Source organism: Peromyscus eremicus, chromosome 23 (genome assembly GCF_949786415.1).
Source record: "Peromyscus eremicus chromosome 23, PerEre_H2_v1, whole genome shotgun sequence".
In the NCBI taxonomy this organism is placed as follows: Eukaryota; Metazoa; Chordata; class Mammalia; order Rodentia; family Cricetidae; genus Peromyscus; species Peromyscus eremicus.
This window is the reverse complement of record NC_081438.1, coordinates 34529655-34534366: the sequence shown is the minus strand read 5'-3', so window position 1 is coordinate 34534366 and position 4712 is coordinate 34529655. Positions and strand designations below refer to the sequence as shown.

Below are 4712 nucleotides of genomic sequence, written 5' to 3'. Positions count from 1 at the left end.
CATGCATACACATACATATGTACATACATGCATGCAATACATCATACATACATCATACATACATAAATGTGAAAACAATCCAGGCACTTGTTGGGAAGAAGAAGAGACTCAGAGTGTGTGAGGGCTAGTCTTGGTTGTCAACTTGACTCCATCTAGAATTAACTAAAACCCAAGCAGCTAGGTAAACCTGTGAGGGATTTTCTTGATTGAATTATTTGAAGTGGGAAGACCCACCTCAAATCTGGGCCACACCTAATGGCAGCCTATATAAAGGAATGTAGAAAAGAAGTTTTTACTCTCTGCCTGCTTGTTGCTCTCACTCTCCCTGGCAAGTCCATCCCTCCATGACATTAGAGCTGACTTCTTTGGGATTCAGGTGCATACTGAAGACCAGCTGAGACATCCAGCCGCGTGGACTGAACGACTACTGGATTCTTGGACTTCCTGTTGGTAAACAGCCATTGTTGAATTAGCTGTAAGGCATTTTAATAAATCTCATATACATATATATATATACCATATACATATCCCATACATGTCCCATATATATGCATACACACACACACACACACACACACACACACACACACACACATGCACACGTGCCTATAATCCCACCACTCAACAGGTGGAGGCAAGAAAATCTTAAATTCAAGGTCATCAGCTATATATGTATGTGTGTGCATGTCTGTGTATATGTATTGATGGCCGACTACATATATATGTGTGTGTGTATGTAGATATATACATATGGGATTTATCATATATATGTACATATTCATTCTATCAGTTCTGTTTCTCTAGAGAACCCTGATAATACAGAGTTGGATAAGAAGGTGGATGTCGTCAGGGTGAATATGATCAAAATACATTATATACACATTGAAAACTGTCAGAGAATAATAAAAAAAATATCAAATATTTAAAAGAAGGAAAGAAATAAAAGAAATCCAACTAGGATTAGAGAGGCTTGGCACACCAAGTCTCCAGAGAAGTGGCCAGAGGCTGAGATCATGCTGTTTGGTGTAGGCTACACAGCCTACTCTCCAGACAGGGAAGGAGGAAAGTCTCTCAAAGATACAAGAGTGAGTGCCAGCAAGTGAGTGCCAGCGACTGGAGGAGGAAGTGGGGACTGACTGCCAATTAGACTCACAAAGTCTTATGATGATGACAATGTTTTTGAAAGTAGTTGGATGTGGTAATTACACAGTATTTAAACTTTTAAACTATACTAACGGTAGGGTATGGTGGTGCACACCACCACTCGGGAGGCAGAAGCAGGTAGATCTCTGTAAGTTTGAGGTCAACCTGGTCTACAGAGTGAGTTCCAGGATGGACCAGGGATATACAGAGAAACTCTGTCTCAAAAAAGCAAAATATAATAATTAGTAATAATAATAATAAACAAACTATACTAACACTAAATTGTTTTTTCTTTTCTTTTCTCTCTTTCTTTTTTTTTTTTTGAGATGGAGTCTCATGTCTCAGTGTGGCCTCATACTCACTATGCAGCTGATGACACTGAGCCAGAAATTCTCCTGCCTCCACCTCCTGAGTACTGGGATTATAGGCATACACCATCACACTCAGTTTATGCTGTGCTGGGAATAGAACCCAGGGCTTCATGAATGCTAGGCAAGCATCTACCAATTGAGCTACATCCTCAGCCCCCATTTGCCTCTTTTGTTTTGTTTGTTTGAGACAGTACCTGGGAAAATTGCCCACTCAGGCTAGCATCAAACTCATAGATTCAAGTAATCCTTCTGCCTCAGCCTCTCAAGTAATGTGGACTACAGCTGTGTATCAATGTACCCAGCTGAATCATTACCTATAAAATAGCTAATTTTATGTTATGTGTATTCTACCATAAGAAAGTGAAAATAAAAAGGAAAAGGAAAGAAAGAACCAAGGACTAGAGATGTAGTATTTGCCTCGAATCCCCCAGTGAGGGGCTGGGCACATAACTCAGTGTGTGATGGCTATTCTTGGTTGTCAACTTGACTACATATAGAATTAACTAAAACCCCCAAATGGAGGGCACACTTGTGAGGGATTTTTGCTTAATTTGAAGTATAGGAAGATCTACTTTTAATCCAGATCTATGAGGTAGGAAGATGAACCTTTAATCCAGATCTTTTGAGGTGGGAAGACCCAGCTCTAATCTGGGCCACACCATCTGCTGGAAGCCTATGTAAGGACATGGAAGAAGGAAGCTTTTGCTCTTTGTCTGCTTACACCTCACTAGCAAGTTCATTCCTTCACTGGCATTAGAACCTACTTCTTTTGGATTCCAGTGTACACTGAAGACCAGCTGAGACATCCAGCCTTGGGAACAACTGAACAACTATTAGAATCTTGGACTTTCCGCCGGGCGGTGGTGGCGCACGCCTTTAATCCCAGCACTTGGGAGGCAGAGCCAGGTGGATCTCTGTGAGTTCAAGGCCAGCCTGGGCTACCAAGTGAGTTCCAGGAAAGGCGCAAAGCTAGACAGAGAAATCCTGTCTCGAGAAAAAAAAAAAAAAAAAAAAAAAAAAAAAAAAAAAAAAAAAGAATCTTGGACTTTCCATTCATAGCCAGACATTGTGGGATTAGCTGGACCACAGCCTGTAAGTCATTCTAATAAATCTCCTTTCTAGTACCTGGTGGCTTACTTTTGGCAACACCAACAGCTCCACCCCCTTTCTCTGCAGAATCACCATGGTGGCTGGGGCCCTGTACACATATCCTGAAAACTGGAGGGCCTTCCAGGCTCTCATTGCTGCTCAGGTCCATATGGTCTCCGAATCACCCCATTTCCACTTTGTCCAAACTAACTGTACCCCCCAAATTTCTCCAAAATTTTCCTGCCAGCAAGGTTCCAGGATTTGAGGGTGATGATGGATACTGTGTGTTTGAGAGCAATGCCATTGCTATTATATAAGCAATGAGGAGCTGTGGGGAAGAACTCCAGAGGCAGCAGCTCAGGTGGTGCAGCGGGTGAGCTTCGCTGGCAGTGACATGGTTCCTCCAGCCAGTGCCTGGGTGATGCCCACCTTGGGCATCAGGCACCACAACAAACAGGCCACTGAAAATGCAAAAGAGATGAGATGCATCCTGGGGCTGCTGGACCCTCCCTTGAAGACCTTTCTGTGGGTGAGTGAGTGACACTGGCTAATATTACAAGCTGTCTGCTCCATGCTTGGCTCTACAAACAAGTCTTAGAGCCTCCTTTTCACCAGGTTCTCCCCAGTGCCAACTGATGGTTCCCTACTTGCATTAACCAGCTCCAGTTCAGGGAAGTCTTGGAGGAGGTGAATTCTTGGAGGATGGAGAAGATGGTCCAGTTTGATGCTAAAAAGTTTGCAGAGAGTCAGCCTAAAATGGACACCCCAAGGAGAGAAAAGAGTTTACTGGAAGAGAAACAGAAGCCCTAGGATGAGCAGAAAGAGACAGAAAAAAAGGCAGCTGGCCCAGCTTCTGAGGAGATGGATGAGAGTGTAGCTAGAGTTTTCCTGCCTGGCCCACAGTCAGGACAAATCTCTCTCACCTGCCAGTCCCACAGCCACTCAGACTCAACCAAGTAAACACAGAGACTTATATTGGTTACAAACTGTATGGCCGTGGCAGGCTTCTTGCTAACTGTTTTTATATCTTAAATTAATCCATATCCATAAATCTATATCTTGCCACGTGGCTTGTGGCTTACCGGCATCTTTACATGCTGTTTGTCATCATGGTGGCTGGCAGTGTCTCTCTGACTCAGCCTTCCACTTCCCAGCTTTATTCTCCTCCTTGTCCCGCCTATACTTCCTGCCTAGCCACTGACCAATCAGTGATTTATTTATTGACCAATCAGCAACACACTTGACATACAGACCATCCCACAGCATGAGAGTGAGCAGGCACTGGCTGCTGAGCCCAAGGCCAAGGACCCCTTCACTCACCTGCCCAAGAGAACCTTCGTGTTGGATGTTTAAGCATAATTATGTTAATGAGGACACCCTCTCTGTGATGCAGCCATATTTTGGGTAGTACTTTGATAAGGATGGCTTGTCCCTGTGGTATGCTCAGTACCTTTTCCCTGAAGAGTTACCCAGACCTTCATGAGTTGCAACCTCATTACTGGAATGTTCCAGCCATTGGACAAACCGAGGAAGAATGCCTTTGCTAGTATTATTCTCTTTAGAACCAACATTTCTGGCATGTGGGTCTTCTGTGGCCAAGAGTTTGCCTTGCCGCTGAGTTCAGGTTGGCAGGTGGACAATGAATCATATACACGGCAGAAACTGGATCCTGGTAGCAAGGAGAGCCAGACCCTGGTGTGAGAGTACTTTTCCTCCGGAGCGGGGAGGGGATGACTTCCAGTACATGGGCCAAGCTGTCAATCAAGGCAAGATCTTCAAGTGAACACGTCTTGCTGTTGCCTAGCTGCCTGCACCCACCCACCCTTCAAGGGAGATGGGGGCCATTAAAAGAAAAACATTGAAAACAAAAATAAAAATAAGTCATATATATACATAAAAATAAGTCATGTATATATATACATAAAAATAAGTCATATATATATATGAGAGAGAGAGAGATTCATTCTGTAAGTTCTGTTACTCTAGAGAACCCCAATTAACACACAGTGGCAGAGCACCCTCCTAGAATCCACCAGGAGGATCTAAGGGCACAGTTCAAAGGCAGAACGCTTTCCAAGTATAGGTAAGGCTCTGGGTTGACATTACAAG

The 4712-nt window shown here is 43.7% G+C and overlaps 1 pseudogene; it reads left to right on the top strand.

Annotated features, from left to right (window-relative positions):
* Nucleotides 1-2697: 2697 nt before the first annotated feature.
* On the top strand, nucleotides 2698-4386 carry LOC131898513 (elongation factor 1-gamma-like; annotated as a pseudogene).
* Nucleotides 4387-4712: the final 326 nt, after the last annotated feature.